Below are 18199 nucleotides of genomic sequence, written 5' to 3'. Positions count from 1 at the left end.
TTTGGGAGGAAGTGAAAAACTGCAAATAAATATATATATATGTATCCATCATCATGCCAGGGAAAGCAGAGTCTGACACCTACAGTTAAGTCAGCAATAATATAAATGCTGGCTTTCTTATAGATATTGCATGTCAAAATATATTTTCTTTCACACTGGAGAAGATAACAGCAGGGTTTTAAGACCTTCGTGGTTTGGTGTGTTTTTTTCCTTTTTCCTTTTTTAGAAAGGAAGTAATTCCCAAAGGGAGCGTTGGGTCATTATTATTAGTTAACTTTTACAAATGAAACACAAAAACAATAGGTGAATTTCAGCTACTCCTTCCAACAACCCTCAACAGCTACATGACTGGAATATTCCGATTAAGTCTGGCTCCCAGTATAGCACTAAGAAGTATTTACGTCTTGAATTCCTCTATGGGGGAAAACAGCATGCATACAAAAATAAACAACAGAGACCTTCATCTTTTTTTTTGTTTTTTTTTTTGTTACTTCTCCAAAATAACTGGAACCTAGGAGGGAATTATTTTTCCCTCATCAACTGAAGTGGCGGCTTGTTATCTATAGGCATTTGGGAAGCAAACCCCAAAACAAAACAAGGTCAACATTAAGTGTGTGTGTGTGTGTGTGTGAGAGAGAGAGAGAGAGAGGGAGGGAGAGAGGGAGGGAGGGAGGGATGGATGAAAGACGGGCACTCAAATCCTAGAGGGCCTAAATCACCTGCCAATGCCAAACCATCCAAACCGAGTCCCGTATCAAGAAATATGCTCGCCCTCGGCAACTTGGCCGAAGGGGGAAAGATGCTTTAGGTGCCTTTTCCCTCAGCGCCAAGCTCCGGGTGGCAGCTTAAACGCCAAACGTCCAAAGTGCGAAAGAAAACACAGGCCTCCCCAAACCTGGAAAAGGCACAAGCACCACCACCAGCAACATCGCTTTCGTTCCAGCGCCAGCAGCCAGATAGATCCCCTAATTCTCTTTGGCGGCGGCGGAGGGGAGGGGGGTGTTAGAGGCAGGCTCTTTGACGGCCGCGCGTTGCCATGCACGCTAGTGGGGCGACCTCCCCCCCCACCCCCCCGAGAGATTGCGAGGCTCGTTCTGTGCGTCCGCTCTCACCTCTTATAGGAGCTCCAGCTGGCGAACGGCCTCCTTTGGCCGTCTCCCGTTCCTCAGCCCCCCCGACGGCCGGGCTCGGCCAAGTAGTGCCGCCTTCTTGGGCTTCTAAGGTCCCTCCTCGGTTTGACGGCGCGGCTTTTGCTACTTTGCAGGGCTGGGGGGGGGGGGGAAGGCAGGAGAAGGTCGCGAGTGGCAGCCCGTCCGCGCGACCGCCAAGAGAGCGCGAGGCTGAGGAAACAGAGCGAGGGAGCGAACTGGCAGGCGACGGCGGCGGGAGAAGCAGCAGCAGCAGCAGCCGCCTAGGCAAACAGGCGGGCGCTTGGGCGGCCTCTCCGGGGAGTCGGGAGGCGGGACCGAAGCGAGGAAGGGGCGGGACGCGTAGCAACGGCTCCGGGGAAGAAGAGGAATTCAGCCCGGGAAGGAATAAATGGGGAAGGGAGAAAGCAAAAAACAAAAAAACCGAAAACGACGTGGGAGCGGTGCGGCTCGTTATACAGCCCGCTCTTCCTTTTACGCATGTCCTCCTTGAGCTTCCAAGCCTTCCGGAGCGAAACTCCTCCCTCCGGCCCACGCAAAAAGCATCCTCTTTTTTCCCCCTCTCCCCCTCCCCTTCTCCCAGCCGCTTGACAGAATTGCAGCGGGGGGTGGGTGGGCTGAGGGGGGTGGTGGTTGTGGTGGTGGTGGTGGGAAAAACGGCTGGCGAGCACACCTGGCTCCCGCTCAAGAAGCCCGCAGGAGGAGAGAGAGACCTCCGCCCTGAGCTTTCAATGACGGCGCTGCGCCGACAGAGGCGTCAAAACGAAGCGGTAGAATCCCGAGGTGTTTTTTTGGCCGGACTGTGCCACTTCGGGGGTGGGAAATCGGAAGGGGGGGGGAGAGGAATATCGTGGTTTTATCTTTAGGGAAAAATACTGCAAAAGAAGGAACGATGCCGAACGTTTTCTGTCGCTGCATTCTTCCCCCCTGCCCGGAACAAAAATACCTTTGGGATCCCTGCGTCAAAACAAAGCAATTGCCAGAGTAGAACAATAATTCCCATGGCATTCTAGAATGGTACAATCCAGCGTTGTTCCACCTCTTGGTACCCAGTCCAAATCTGGATTGTTTCACTGAGCAAAATTTGGATACTGTAATTTAGACAGGTATGCCTTCCTGCCTAGTCTCAACTTGTCTATTTTTATCTGCTTTCTGCAGATGCAAACAGGGGAGAGGAGTCTTTCTGCTTTTCGTCAGATGTTTTACTTTCAGGGACCTTTTTAAAACTACTGCTATTCAGAAATGGTATCACTCACCTGTGCTCCGACATGGTAAAAAATTGTTAGAGCATTGTAGTCTGCTACATGCAAAGGTGTGATTTGATGTTTTTTCCACTTTGGCACAAGTTGTTCTGGTGCTCTTGGGAAGATACAAATCTATTGACCTCAAGGGAGAACTCAGGTGTCTGACACCACTTTGCAGTGGTTCTATTTATTGCATTCTATCTTACTCTTATTTCAAGGAGAGCAGGATAACCTATACCAGTGATGGTGAACCTATGGCACGCGTGCCACAGGTGGCACACGGAGCTATATTTGCTGGCACGCGAGCCGTTGCCCTAGCTCAGCACCACTGCACATATGTGGGCCGGCCAGCTGATTTTTGGCTTGCACAGAGGCTCTGGGAGTGTGTTTTTGGCTTCCGGAGGGCCTCTGGGGTGATGGGGGAAGGCATTTTTGCCCTCCCTAGGCTCCATAGAAGCCTCTGGAACCTGAGGAGGATGAAAAAAGGACCTTTCAGATCCAACAGAAGTTGGGAAACAGGCTGTTTCTGGCCTCCCGAGAGCCTCTGGGGCAGCAGGGGAGGCCATTTTCACCCTCGCCAGGCATTGAATTATGGGGGTGACCATTCATGCATGCGCGATAGTGCACACTCACACATTTTCGGCACCTGAGGAAAAAAAGGTTCGCCATCACTGACCTATAAGTTTTCTCCTTCTCATACACGCAAAGGGTCTCATAGAAAATCTGTGTAGTAGATTACACTGAGCAAGAATGGCTTGCCAAAAGTCTGGATGTCTCTGGTGCCAATCATTTCAATACAATGGTTTTTTTCGTAATGTGAAAAATTATAATCCCTATTTCTAAATTCCCATATGTGATGGATATCTACTCTGCCTTCCTTCTTGGCTAATAATGTGTTGGCTACAAAACTGTCCATATTGGAATGGATTATTGAATATACATAAGTCTTGAGTCAGTTTCAGGTCTTCAGACATCAAGAAAATTGATTAAGTAATACATTCATTTAAGTCTCTCCTCTACACAGTTGTTGTTGTCCATTGTGGTCAACAGATCAATAAACCAAAGAGTAAAATTGCCTAAATGTTTGTTTGTTTGTTTGTTGATTGATTAATTAATTAATTATTGGATTTTTATGCCGCCCCTCTCCAAAGACTCAGGGCGGCTTACAACATATAGGCATACTACCTTTAGGCTCTAAAGGTATTGAAATAACTCTTCAAATTATACTTTAACTGGTTAATTTTGCCACCTTGTATGGAAAGTGTTGATCCATCTGATGATTTAAAATACAGAATCATATTCACATTTTGTGATGTTTGGGGCCCAGAGCAATTGCAACAATTCTCTCGTTCTCCCTCTCTCTCTCTCTCTCTCTCTCTCTCTCTCTCTCTCACACACACACACACACACACACCTTTTTAAAGAAGCCACGATTAGTTCACACAGTGCATAGCATTAGGCAAAGAAGGAAGCAGTATATAAAATATTGGCATTTCAACAAAGCACGAATCCCAGCGACCGGTTAGGTCCCACAGAGTTGGCCTTCTCCGGGTCCCGTCGACTAAACAATGTCGTTTGGCGGGACCCAGGAGAAGAGCCTTCTCTGTGGCGGCCCCGGCCCTCTGGAACCAGCTCCCCCCAGATATCAGAGTTGCCCCCACCCTCCTTGCCTTTCGCAAACTCCTTAAAACCCACCTCTGTCGTCAGGCATGGGGGAATTGAATTTTTCCCTTCTCCCTAGGCTTATAGAATTTATACATGGTATGCTTGTGTGTATGATTGGTTCTTTAAATTGGGGTTTTTTAGATTATTTTTAATATTAGATTTGTTCACATTGTCTTTTTTATTGTTGTTAGCCGCCCCGAGTCTTCGGAGAGGGGCAGCATACAAATCTAATAAATAAATAAATAGATAGATAGATAGATAGATAGATAAATAAATAATAAATAAATAAATAAATAAATAAATAAATAAATAAATAAATAAATAAATAAATAAATAAAAAAGACAAATTATTCTTCTAGAGCAGAATACTTGGTACATTCCTTAGCAACATATCATCTGTCCAAAAACAGGTGCGAAACAACTGAAGGATGTTTACTTAATTTCTGAACAGGGTGTATACAATTGGCTATATTAGTTTAGTTTAATTAAATGTGGTATTAAAATTTTATTGCATTTGAAAAAAAAAGTTTCTACAAAATAAAGAGATTTGAGAAGGTACAAAAATAGGTTCCTTAGTAGGAAGAGAAATTATGAATGTCTAGATATCTTGAAATGTTACTTCATCGACTAAAAGTAATCAAATTCATAAACAAGCCAAAGCTAACACTTGATTTCATTTGAAATAGGAAGTGCTGGATTTTGTTGAAAAATAATTCAGAGCATAATCATAACAGAATTCTTTTAAAATGATATACTATAGGTGCATTTCATATTTCATGGCGTTTAATTAAAATTTTAAAACTACAGTGTAAGCTGGATTTAATTTCAGAAAGTTACATTAGATAATTCCTTTGCTTAATGTGATATAAATAGAAATAAGCATCTTATATTCAAGCATAATATGTCCATCTCAGAAGCATTTAATTAATCTCTTCACAATAAATTTAAGCAAATAATATCTTTCTATATATAATGAAGTTGAGAAAGTCAACTTGTGATCGAGAAAGAATTGGAGAGGTATAGCATATGCTGTTAATTTTGAAAAGTAATTTTGCTACTTCTACTTGCAGCTATTATGTCTCCACCTGTTGGGAAGGGCAAGAGGAAAGGATTGTACCTCCACTTCCTGCTTACAGCCATTCGAGAATCACCATCCAAACCAGTGAACTCAGATGAGTCCTAGCATGATGCCACATACATTCTCAATGGAGTAACCAGAAATAAAGTATGGTAGTAACGTATAAGAATAACATGGTTTGAGGGGATCCTTGTCATTTTTTCCTTCCAAACTCCTCTCCCCAAGAAGTGCTTTATCTGTTCAAAGTGCCATTCTCCTAAGTATTCTGCCAATGTTCCTCCACTTTTCCTCCCTTTGCTCATTGCTATCTCCTTTCCCAAGCTTCTGATCACTTAGTTTCCTGCCACCACTCCCAATTTACAACAACAAGGAAAAACAATCTTTCCCACTCCCTCCTAATTTTAAAGCACTTGATTGGATAACTGTGAAGCCCTCACTGCTGAAGACTAGACTTTCAATCCTGGGCCTAGAAAGTTTAGAACTAAGACGCCTTAAACAAGATCTAAGTATTGCCCACAAGATCATATGCTGCAACATCCTGCCTGTCGCGACTACTTCAGCTTCAACCACAACAACATAAGAGCACACAACAGATTTAAACTTAATATTAACCGCTCCAAACTTGACTGTAAAAAATATGACTTCAGTAACCGAGTTGTCGAAGCGTGGAACTCATTACCGGACTCCATAGTGTCATCCCCTAACCCCCAACACTTTACCCTTAGATTATCCACAGTTGACCTATCCAGATTCCTAAGAGGTCAGTAAGGGGCGAGTACAAGTGCACTAGAGTGGCTTCCGTCCCCTGTCCTATTGCTCTCCTATATCTCCTCTACCTTTCTTCTATTTCTATATCTCTTCTTCTATTCTTTCATTGATATGTTCTATTACTATATCTTCTTTTCTATTCTTTCATAGATATATTTTACTATGAGTATCTGCTCTATAACCTTCATCATGTATTTTACTATGTGAATATAGATATTTACCCACTAAAACCCTCATTGTGTATTGGACAAAATAAATAAATAAAATAAAACATGCTACATGGAATCCAAAGGGAAACCAAAATGTTCAGTTGACAGCTTGGCAAGAAAGATTTCAACGCCTTACTCAACTAATGGGCTTAAAAGGGAAAGAGGGGAGGGGAGGGGGGTTTGTAGTAGTTTGTGAATCGCTGTTTCTTAACCTTGGAAACGCTACATGTGGGCTTCCCCGTTCCTGGAATTTTGCAGCCAACATGCTGGCTGTGGAATTCTGGGAGTTGAAATCCATGCATCTTATAGTTGTCAAGTTTCAGACGCATACTATCCAAATCCTCTGCAACTACCAGGTTTTTGAAGTATCTTGGATTTACATCTTAATATTGATTTCAAAATTTCACTGAGCCAATAGTTGTCTCCAAGAAATATCAATAATTGTTTCTGATTTTTCTATTAAGTTACTCTAGGGATAACAAGAAATGTGAGTTAATGACAGGGGCTTAACTGTTGCTGAAAAGAACATAAAGCACACAATTTATTTATTTTTAATTTATATTAATTTATATTGTTTATTCTCTCACAGTGAATCATGTCTATCTGTAACCTTTGAAATAAATTATTTTCTTTCTTTGGAAATTGCTTTGATAAATGTGTTCACTTACCATCTAAAATCATAGCACAGTTTCTTTAGTTGTGTGCATTATATTGAGTGATAACGATCATTGGAGTATATTAGCCATGGTGTTTTGTTAACTATTTTGTGAGTCCAGTCAGGGTGCACATTGTTTTGTTTAATAAACAAAAATGACTAAGCCAAATGAACCACTTGATAGTTCAAGATGTGTGAATCAAGCCAACTAATTGTTTCTTTCTAAAGGAGGCTATGTTGGTCAAATTACCAGAATAATTTCTCTTAAAACTACACCTTTATTAAGATAATGACTTTACTAAGTCACCTAAAAGCTTACAAAATAATGGCCAAGAACTCTTCCATAGACATAATGATTAAAAGTCCGGTAAAGTAGGAGGCAGGGAAAAATGTGGTTGCTTGTTTAAACTGTGCCTTCATTAGATTAATCTGTCACTCCGGGTAAGCCTATAATAATCACTAGTGCACATTAGAATGTACTTGATGCAGAGATGGTGTCAAGCTGCACAAAGAATTTCCTGAAAAACTTTCTGAGAAAAATAAATAAGTAAATACTTACTGCTAGGCACTTACCCACATGTCTATGAGCTATAGGAAGATGAAGCGTAATCTGTTATAAGCTTAAATAACATTAACATTTTTTTCTTTGACATTTAATTAGCCTGATGAAAAATTGAATCTGCTTAGGAAGAAATACCTGTTTTGACTGTGTGGTTTAAGTATAAGTCTATTTATACATACACATGGCAAAGGAATTATTGTGTTTATTCTTTATGATTAAAAAAATAAAAAATTAATGAGCGAGACAAAGTTTCTTTATCAAGATGATGTTCCGAATATAACACAGATCATTGTAAATAGTGTCAGAAGTGGATCTTTGAGAAAAATAGAAAAAAAAAGTAAAACAAACTAGTGGTAAACTAGAACAACTACAAGGAAATTATAAGAAGAGAAACAAGTCCTGTATAAAAAATTAATTTCCCAACAGAATTGAGTGACAACAAGGAAAGAGGATGTAGAAGCCCCCTGGAACAAAATGAAAATATTATATTACAAGCTCCACAAAAGAGTGTGGAGAATATAGAAAAGTGTATTTAGAATGATAAAGTGAGAAAAATGTCGTGAAAAAAAAATGTGTGTACGAGAATTATTGCTACAAAAATGAAGGTAAAATGTTGTAGAATGACTATATCAGTAGAAAAACAATTCAGAAAAACAGTGTCATAGAACAGGGGTCCCCAAACTTGGCAACTTTAAGACTTGTGGACTTCAACTCCCAAAATAGCTGGCTGGAGAATTCTGGGAATTGAAGTCGACAAGTCTTAAAGTTGCCAAGTTTGAAGACCTCTGCTATAGAACAAGCGATGGGCTATGAGCTGGAATGCTAAATTGCGCTCGCCGTCGTGGCTCATAGGTTCTTGTGGGGCTAGTGTGATTTTGCTGCTGCACCTATGGAGGCAGCAAAATTGCACACGGAGCCGCAGGTGCGCCCATGTTTCAGCATGGAAGCAAAAAAACCTCACGCTGGCCCTGCAAGAACTTACGAGCCGCAATCGCAAGCACAATTTAGCATTCCAGCTCATAGTCCTACATAGAACCCAGAGAGGTCAAAAGAAGCAAAGAACATGCTAAAGGATTTTTGATAACTTTTTTTTTAAAGGTTTTGGAAGGGGGTGAAAAATGCTATACAAGAATAAATGGGTGTCAAACTCATGGTGCCATGTTGCTGTCATGTGACATATGGCAACATTTTCCCTTCATGAAGCTGGGGTGGGCATGGCCTGCCCATGACACATCTGGCCAATGGGCCACCAGTTTGAAACTCCTGCTCTAGCAGAATGAACAGAATAAACCTGCGTGGTATAGTGGTTAAGACATTTGCCTAAGACTAGGTAGACATAGGTTCAGGTGCATTCTTACCTATCAAAGCTTAGTATGTTACTTTGATCCATTCACCTTTTCTCAGTTCAATCAACAGGTTGAAGAAGGAAGTGTTCTCTCAGCTGCTGGAGCTACTGGAGGAGAGGAATAGTATAAAACTAAATAGTACAAAATTAGATTTGTGCTTTGTATTTTGTTGTGAGCCGCTCCGAGTCTTCAGAGAGGAGTGGCATACAAGTCTAATAAATTATTATTAATTATTGTTATTATAAACAAAGAATCAAAATTGAAATAGTTTTAGAATAAAACTGAACTGACAGAATGTTGGAAAGAATATTTCAGACCTTTTTATGGGAATTATGATATGTTGAAGGGTGATTGTTGAAGGGTGCAAAAAAAGTTGGGACAAATGATAGGTAACGTAAGAAAAGTTAACATATGATTGTCCTTTGCTCCTTAACAGGTCACTAAGAAATACAGTATATGATCATGAGAAAAACATTATTGTACATAGGTCTACAGTAAGACCTCACCTATCGCTGGTGTTACGTTCCAGACCCGGCCGCAATAACTGAAATCCGCGATGGGGAATTTATCGACTGATAGTACTTATTTAAGTATTTATATTGTAATTGTTTGGTAAGTTTTCATTGTTTTAAGTGTTTATAAACCCTTCCCACACAGTATTTATTTTAGATACAGTATTTAAATACAGTATTTACAATTTTAGATATATATTTTTTGAAAAACCTGCCGATCGAGTTCCACGGGCTGTTTAAATCTGCCGATCAACTTCCTCAGAAACCCGCGAACCAGCGAATATCCGCAAATGATTTTTCTCATTAATATTTCTTGAAAACCCGCGATGAAGTGAAGCCGCAGTAGGTGAAGTGCGATATAGCGAGGGACTACTGTATTTAGAAAATAATAATGATAAATCAATTGGCTTGAAAGGCAAATGTTTGTTGCTTTGATGGAGTTGAAGGTTTGTTGCTAAATGTAGCAAAAGTATACAATGAAAGAATGAGAATAAATTGAACATTTAGCAAATACTGAGCACAGAGTCAGGCAGAGAGATTTTTCAGCATGTAAGAAATGCTTTGTGATGGTGTTGGAGATTGGAGACATGACTACTTTTGCATGCAGACATTGCATTGTTGAAAGGCTGAAGGATTTATAAGAATTATAAGTTTGTGTGACACAACAAAGAGTATGGATCTTCAAATTAATGTATCAAATCTAGTGGTGACTGTTCATCACTGACTTTGAGGGCTTTAGGGTGAAAGACAAAGCTGAGGCATTACTCTATGTCTTTCCTTTGCCCATCACTCTGTCTGCTCTTTGTCTAAGAAATTTCTAATTTGAATTCACTTCCTTCTGCCTTTCTTTCCAAGCACACATGCACAAACTATATACTTTTTGATTCTGCTCCTGAAAAGATGTAGCTAGCTAATGTATGTGTCGTGCTTTGTCTAATCTTATAATGTATTTCCTGAAAAAAGTAACACCTTATTCTATAACACTTGCTCAGATTAGATTCCCACTCTCAGAAACACATGCCAAGTGTGTATTGACCTTTGACATCAAATATCAAGGTAGTGGTATTTTCACTGTGTTTGACAGTGAAAATAAGAGAATAGTTCCAAATTAAAATATAAGTGGTTAAAAAAAGAGATTATTCTTTTCTATCTTGGTAGAATGTTTAATGTAGATGGAAAAATTGATAGAGAAATGTTAAGACATACACATACTGATAATAAGCTAGTAGGTACTATATGGTCTATTGTGAGTTAGGAATATTCATTAAAAGAAGGTTAAAATGAGAGCCAGCTTGGTTCAGAGCTCAAGGTACCAGGTTAGGAAACCGGGACTGTGAGTTCTATAGGCATGAAAGCCAGCTGGGTGACTGGTTCAATCACTCTCTCTCTCAATCCTACTCACATTCCAGGATAGTTGAAGGGAAAACAGGAGTGCGGGAGAAGTATTAGATATGTTTGCTTCCTTGAGCTATTTTTAAAAATAATAAAGGCAGAATAGAAAATGACTGTATATAAAGGTATGCTTCTGTCCATTGTGTCAAATTGAAGTGAAAATTTGGTGTATCAGGAGAACTAAAAAAAGTAGAATGCAATGGGAATATGTTTCTTACGAAATATATGTGGCTAAATCAGAAGAATGAATGAGTGATGAACAAATGTGAACCAAATATAAACAGGATGGATCAATAAAAAAAGAAATAAATAATTTGATAAGCAGATGAATTAAAGTTCATTATGAGACTTGGCGGGTTAGGTTGCGGCCCTTTATTATTATTATTATTATTATTATTATTATTATTATTATTATTATTATTATTATTAATATTATTATCATTATTATTATTGTTAACATTATTAACATTATTATTAACATTTATTAGATTTCTATGCTGTCCCTCTCCGAAGACTAGGAGCGGCTCACAACCGACAATATATAGAGTACAAATTCAATATTAAAAACAATATTTAAAACCCTTATAGTAAAAAACAATCATACAACCCAAATAGACCATACATAAATCATAATAGCTGAGAGGTATATCAATTTCCCCATGCCTGGCAACATAGATGGGTTTTCAGGAGATTACAAAAGGCAAGGAGGGTGAGGGCAGTCCTAATCTCCGGGAGGAGTTGATTCCAGAGGGCCGGGGCCGCCACAGAGAAAGCTCTTCTCCTGGGCCCCACCAGATGGCATTGCTTAGTCGACGGGATCCAGAGAAGGCCAATTCTGTGGGACCTAATCGGTCGCTGGGATTCGTGCGACAGGAGACGGTCTCAGAGGTAGTCTGATCCGATGCCATGTAGGGCTTTATAGGTCATAATCAACACTTTGAATTGTGACCGGAAACTGATTGACAGCGAGTGCAAGCCGCGGAGTGTTGATGAAACATGGGCATACCTAGGGAAGCCCATGATTGCTCTCGCAGCCGCATTCTGCAAGATCTGAAGTTTCCGAACACTTTTCCAAGGTAGCCCCATGTAGAGAGAGTTGCAGTAGTCGAACCTTGAAGTGATGAGGGCATGAATGACTATGAGCAATGACTCCCTGCCCAAATAGGGCCGCAACTGAACCTAAGCAAACGCCCTCCTTGCCACAGCTGAAAGATGGTGCTCTAATGTTAGCTGTGGGTCGAGGAGGACACCCACGTTGCGGAGCCTCTCTGAGGGTGTCAATAATTTCCCCCCCGAGGGTAATGGACGGACTAATGGAATTGTCCTTGGGAGGTAAAACCCACAGCCACTCTGTCTTGTCAGAGTTCAGTTTGAGCCTGTTGACACCCATCCAGAACCCAACAGCCTCCATGCACCGGCACATTACTTCCACTGCTTCGCTGACTGGACATGGGGTGGAGATGTATAATTGGGTATCATCGGCGTACTGATGATACCTCACCCCGTGCCTTTGTATGATCTCCCCTTTAACTGTATTTTAAAAGTTGTATGCCACCTATTCAATTCTATTCAATTTATTAGACTTGTATGCCGCCCCTCTCCGAGGACCCAGAGTGGTTTGGGTGGCAATACAAATTTAGTAAAGAAATAAAATAATAAATAAAATTGTATTATGAAACAAGCATATAAAGGAAGAGTGAATGGGCTGAAAAGAAAGTGAAGCCAGGAAAAGTTGAGACTAGATGGAATTAATGATAACTTCTAGAAAGAGGGGGGGGGGCAATTGAGGAGCAAACTAAATGAATTGAGGCATAAACATAGTCATAGCGGGATGGCTTGCAAGGTAGTAAAGGCATGATAGCATATAAAGAATGGTATGGGTGTAGGCTAGATCCAGTGATGTTTCTTTTTCTTTCTCTCTTGCCTCTAATTTCTTTTGCTTATTGTTTTTGTTTTCCCTTTGCATAATACCGGTTGCTCTAAAACTAAATAGCAATACAGAGAAGTTGAAATAGATTATGTCCTCTCATATCCTGGACATAATCTATTTCAACTTCGAGGATGCTGCTATAGAGCACTGCCTGCCAAAACAACCAGACATAAAGACATTCCCCCCATGCCATCACACTGCTGAATTTCCACAGCACTGTCTTACGTCTCATCTCATCTTCTAGTTTTTCCTACTATCTTCTCCTATTTGTTTCCTATGATTTATCAATGGTTCTTTGTAACTTATGACTAATTATTGTAACTATGATTATGACCAATTTATATGTACACTGAGACACAAATTCCTCATGTGTCAAATCACTCTTGGCCAATAAAGTGTTCTGTTCTGTTCTGATTCAGTTCGATTCTACTGTATTTCATATTATACACCATCCAGCAGCTGCGAGAGCAATCACGGGCTTTCCCAAAAATGCCCATGTTACACCAACACTCCACAGTCTGCACTGGTTGCCAATCAGTTTCCGGTCACAATTCAAAGTGTTGGTTATGACCTATAAAGCCCTTCATGGCACCGGACCAGATTATCTCAGGGACCGCCTTTTGCCGCACGAATCCCAGCGACCAGTTAGGTCCCACAGAGTGGGTCTTCTCCGGGTCCCGTCAACTAAACAATGTCGCTTGGCGGGAACCAGGGAAAGAGCCTTCTCTGTGGTGGCCCCGGCCCTCTGGAACCAACTCCCACCAGAGATTAGAATTGCCCCCACCCTCCTTGCCTTTCATAAGCTTCTTAAAACCCACCTCTGCCGCCAGGCATGGGGAAACTGAGATACTCTTTCCCCCTAGGCCTTTACAATTTTATGCATGGTATGTCTGTATGTATGTTTGGTTTTATAATAAGGGTTTTTAACTGTTTTAATATTGGATTGTTATATGCTATTTTTATTACTGTTGTTAGCCACCCTGAGTCTACGGAGAGGGGCAGCATACAAATCCAATAAAGAATAATAATAATAATAATAATAATAACAATAATAATAATAATACTAATAATAATAATTTTTGAGGGAGGTTTATAAATATGAAATATATATAAATAAATATATTGTTACAAAAAGAAGCTAGAGAAAAAGGTAAGGCAATTGCAGTTCTTTTTTTTTAAAAAAATCTAGAAGCCCTACAGGAGGCAAGCTAGTATTTAATCCAGACTGGTAGTTAAATGAATAACTAAATGCAAGCTATCTATATATCCCTCTGAGACCCCATTTGTTAATGATGCCTAAATAAAGGAGTGGAAAAAAAAATTGCCATATTTATCCATAACCATGCATGGTTTACCCAATTAACCTGATTTTCTGAAGCTTGCATGACACACTGAACCATAAACTCACCATGCAAGCTAAAAATCCACTGTTTAGTCAGTGATTTGGTGTGCCAGACAAATACAGCTAATGGGCAAAATGGTTGGCGGAAACAATTAAGATAAATGCTTCCCTCCTTATGTATCCTTGGGTAGGTGGGATTTTTTCCCCCAAATGATTCCTTAGCCACAAGAGGTATTACATTTTTCTCTGAAAGGCAGACATTTCAATTCCATCACCACAAAGCTTGGTGGAATAGCGATGAGACACAGCTGACTCTTTAAATGGTGAACCAGCCTTGACCGGAATCATAGGCAGGAAAGGCACAGCTGCGTTGTGGAGTTGCCTCTGGCCATCACCCTGGCTTTGCAACTAGGTCTGCCTCCCTTTTCAAAATAAACCTATAGAGAGGGAACAAGAGACAAAAACCAGGGGTAACCCTGCCACTGAGGACTGGCAAAAGGCAGATAAAGTAGCTTGTTAATATTACTTTATTTTCATCCAAAAATGGAATTAAAAGTAAACTAGTGGCTTATTGTTTGGTTTCAAAATGACGAGACAAAGAAGCCCTCTTTCATTCTTATAAATTATCTGTTATCCAGCCACTGGTCCCCTGGGGAGGTGCGTATATTGCCTGACCTGTTTTTATCGCATGCTATCTTGCACATTAGCATTTGCTAAATATATTGTGGCAGTTTATTTATTCTGCCCATAGCTCCAGGAATCGCATCCAGACATCACTGGAGTGGCTTGATTATATGAAAATAATGAATTATTATTATATTTTCCAACCCCCCTTTAAAGGCATATAGTAGGAATCATGTACACATTGTCCTTGTAAAAAATGTTTAAGGAAAAGCATATTAATCAGGATGCTGGAAAACATTTTAATTACAAATATATCATTCATAGTGAAAATTTTCCTTAAATCTCTATTAAACAAAACTATCTTAAAGGCTGGATACTGTAATGCTTCATTTTGTGTAGAAGTAATCTTGAATGGTTAAATTAATCTTAGGTTTTGTAAGAATGCCCCTAAGAACAGCTAAATGGTGCTTAGCCACAGAGTTCACTTCATCTTCCTCTTAGAAATTGTTTTCTGTACTATTTGTTTTCAGTTAAGTATTCCTTATGTCAAAAGAATCAAAAGTGGGAGACCAACTTATGCATGTTCTTGAAGTCTGGAAATGCATTAATGCAACCCTAATACAAATTTTCTCTTTTTCCAGGTTTTGTTTTTTAGACGTGGGATCTAATTGTCTTCATTAAGAATGGGAAAACTGTGGGTCTCCTGACATTGAAGTATAGTGTCCTTCACCATTGGACGTTCAATAATGTTGGGAAGGTTTTCAGTTCTTCCCCCTGATATTCAAGGACACATACAAGTAGCCCTCAACTTAAGACTACAACTGAGCCTAACATTTATGTTGCCAAGTGAGACATTTGTTAAGTTATATCTTTTCACTGGCATACGATCTTTGTCCCTGTAAAAAGTGTCTCTGAGTAAAGCTTGAAATTGGGTTAATTATGCGAAGATAATTAATATGCATAATTTTCTGTTATGTAAACAGCAGCAGCAGGGCTGGCTGAACAACCTAATGATGCATAAGCCTTTCCATGTCCCATTCTGTTTGCATTTCAAGGGAAGCACCATTGACACCATTTGAAATTTTTGAAATGTACAGCAGCTTCAGAGCGACAAATGCACAAAGCAATTTGACAGAGAAGGTTTTTGTCTGGATGTCACTAGGAAAAGATTTTATTTTCTCTCCCATGGGGTCCTGTGGTTGTTATTTGCATTAGTAGAAAACATAATGACATTCACATAATTAATATTCTATCATCTGTAGTTGTACCATTTATTCAAAATGGAGGGGAACTTGTATTTAATCTACCTTGATGTATTTCAAAGGGACATTTCCACCGTATCTCTACAATAATCATCCCATGCTGCAGGCTGGGCAAAAAATGAGAGCAAGCTCTCCTTGCTCAAATGTAGACCCTAACCCTTTTCAATGGATGAGAAAATTTAAAAACTGTTCTCTTGCTACCTTTCATATAAGGCACATCTCTCAGGGAGCAAAATACGTCAGCTGTCTAAAGGTTCTGGTTACTAATTTGTTCCTCTGATCCCTATTAGAGTAAAGGATAGAAGTTTTTGAAGCAAACAGATGCTGATTTTGATAATGAACAAAACCATCATTTCTGAAATACAATGACCAGCCCCATAGGTACACATTTCTTAACTGAGAGTGTGTGTTGCATATTTGTCTATGCATAACTCTAATTAAAGATGCCATGTTCACTTATTTTTATAACAACAAATGGCTAGATTTGTATCACCAGCTTTTTCTAGCAGCTCAAGGTGGTTTCTAAGGGGCATTTCCATTTTATCCCTATAGTAACCATCCCATCCTTTAGACTTGGCTAAAAAAGGTAAGTCAGTGGGTTTCCATTATTGAAACCTGATTTAAACTTACTGTAAGTGTCTTCATTCTTAGATCATCATTAGATTAACACCTATGTGGATACCTTTGCTGCTACTCTGAATGTCTTTCAACTTTGGAATACCAGTAGTTTATGTATTTATTTCTTAGGAAAATGGGTGTTACATATATGAAGGTCTACCTTTCTAAAGTTTAAATGATGTAAATGTTGTGGGAGGGGGTTGTTTTGTTCAGCTTGGATTTGTTTTACTTTCCAAATAATTGTAAATATTAAAATATTTCTGACCTGTGATTTTAAATTATCTAAACATGAAGTGTTCCTCATGTTATATCAACACAGAAAAACATTATTAAGGTCTTTTTCTTCTCTAAAATTGCTAACTGGCTTGGCTGCAAATGAGACTACCAAATGCTTAAAATGAAGTTAAAGGCCAAAATGTAACTCAATTATTGAAATAAGGATTTCTTTACTTTTGTTAATGGAAACAATTAGCAATATATTTGGAACGCAGGAAATAGTACCATTGTCCTCATGACTTAGCATTAAAAAGAAGATAAAATAGCCCTGCCAGTTTATGACTCACTGAGACAAATGTAGCACATGGCCATGTGTTGCTATTATTACTCCCTCAACACATGTAGAAATGCATATAAAAAGGTAAAATTGTACTGTCAAAGGGAAAAAACAGGTAAAACCACCAAAGAAATAACAAATCTTTGTAGAATAGAATAGAATTCTTTATTGGCCAAGTGTGATTGGAGATGCAAGGAATTTGTCTTGGTGCATATGTTCTCAATGTACATAAAAGAAAAGGTACATTTTTCAAGAAACATGAGGTACAACACTTAATGATCGTAGGGGTCAAATAAGCAATGATGAAACAATCAATATTAATAAATATTGTAAGGATACAAGTAACAAGTTACTGTCATACAGTCATAAGTGGGAAGAAATGGATGATAGGAATGATGAGAAAAAATTAGTAGTAATAGTAGTGCAGACTTAGTAAATAGTTTGACATTGTTGAAGGAATTATTTGTTTAGCAGAGTGATGGCGTTTGGGAAAGATGTTCTTGTATTTAGTTGTCTTGGTGTGCAGTGCTCTCTAGCAATGTTTTGGGGGTAGGAGATAAAACAGTTCATGTACAGGATGTGAGCGGTCAGTAAATATTTTCACAGCCCTCTTTTTGACTCGTGCAGTATACAGGTCCTCAATGGAAGGCAGGTTGGCAGCAATTGTTTTTTCTGCAGTTCTGATTATCCTCTGAAGTCTGTGTTGGTCTTGTGGGGTTGCAGAACCAAACCAGAGAGAGAGAAACTGCACTGACATTAGAAGGAAAAGAGAAATTAAAAGGGTTTCATCTTGGGTCAAAACATTAAAACAGGCAACAGGCAAATTGAACAGATTATTCTATAATTACGAAGCTATGACCCTCAAAGTCCATTCCTGAATTGCAATAATAATAATAATAATAATAATAATAATAATAATAATAATAATAATAATAGTAAAATACAAAGATCTAAAAATCGAGCTGCAACGACTCTGGCATAAGCCAGTGAAAGTGATCCCAGTGGTACTTGGCACGCTGGGCACAGTGCCAAAGGATCTCAGCGGACATTTGAAAACCATCGGAATTGACAAAACAATTGCAAAAGGCCGCTTTACTGGGATCGGCAAACATAATTCGCCGCTACATCACGCAGTCCTAGGTGCTTGGGAAGTGCCAATAATAATAATAATAATAATAATAATAATAATAATAATAATAATATTATTATTATTATTATTTAGATTTGTATGCTGCCCCTCTCCGAGGACTCAGAGCGGCTCACAACAGCAGTTCTATTGTTAGAACAAGGT

The 18199-nt window shown here is 39.3% G+C and overlaps 1 protein-coding gene and 1 long non-coding RNA gene across 6 annotated transcripts in view; one reads left to right on the top strand and one right to left on the bottom strand.

Annotated features, from left to right (window-relative positions):
- Positions 1 to 1906, bottom strand: part of C3H1orf21 (chromosome 3 C1orf21 homolog) — a 160238-nt gene extending 158332 nt beyond the window's left edge. Inside the window, exon 1 of one of the 3 annotated variants that reach the window (XM_070746313.1) lies at positions 1113 to 1906. The gene's annotated coding sequence lies outside the window, so the exon portion shown is untranslated. The remainder of the gene's footprint in view (positions 1 to 1112) is intronic. The other 2 variants (XM_070746310.1, XM_070746311.1) reach the window with 2 other exon arrangements.
- LOC139164324 (uncharacterized) lies at positions 1456 to 16633 on the top strand. 3 transcript variants are annotated; one of them, XR_011558603.1, is made up of 4 exons: positions 1456 to 2254; positions 5128 to 5282; positions 9112 to 9287; positions 15117 to 16633. It is a non-coding gene; the product is annotated as an uncharacterized lncRNA (long non-coding RNA). The 3 variants fall into 3 exon arrangements; XR_011558602.1 differs by having other exon boundaries at positions 1805 to 1918; XR_011558601.1 differs by having other exon boundaries at positions 1805 to 1931.
- The last annotated feature ends 1566 nt before the right edge of the window (positions 16634 to 18199 follow it).

The sequence above is a fragment of the Erythrolamprus reginae genome, chromosome 3 (assembly GCF_031021105.1).
Source record: "Erythrolamprus reginae isolate rEryReg1 chromosome 3, rEryReg1.hap1, whole genome shotgun sequence".
NCBI classification, from domain to species: Eukaryota; Metazoa; Chordata; class Lepidosauria; order Squamata; family Dipsadidae; genus Erythrolamprus; species Erythrolamprus reginae.
Note: the sequence above shows the minus strand (reverse complement) of the source record. Positions and strands in the feature narration are given on the sequence as shown.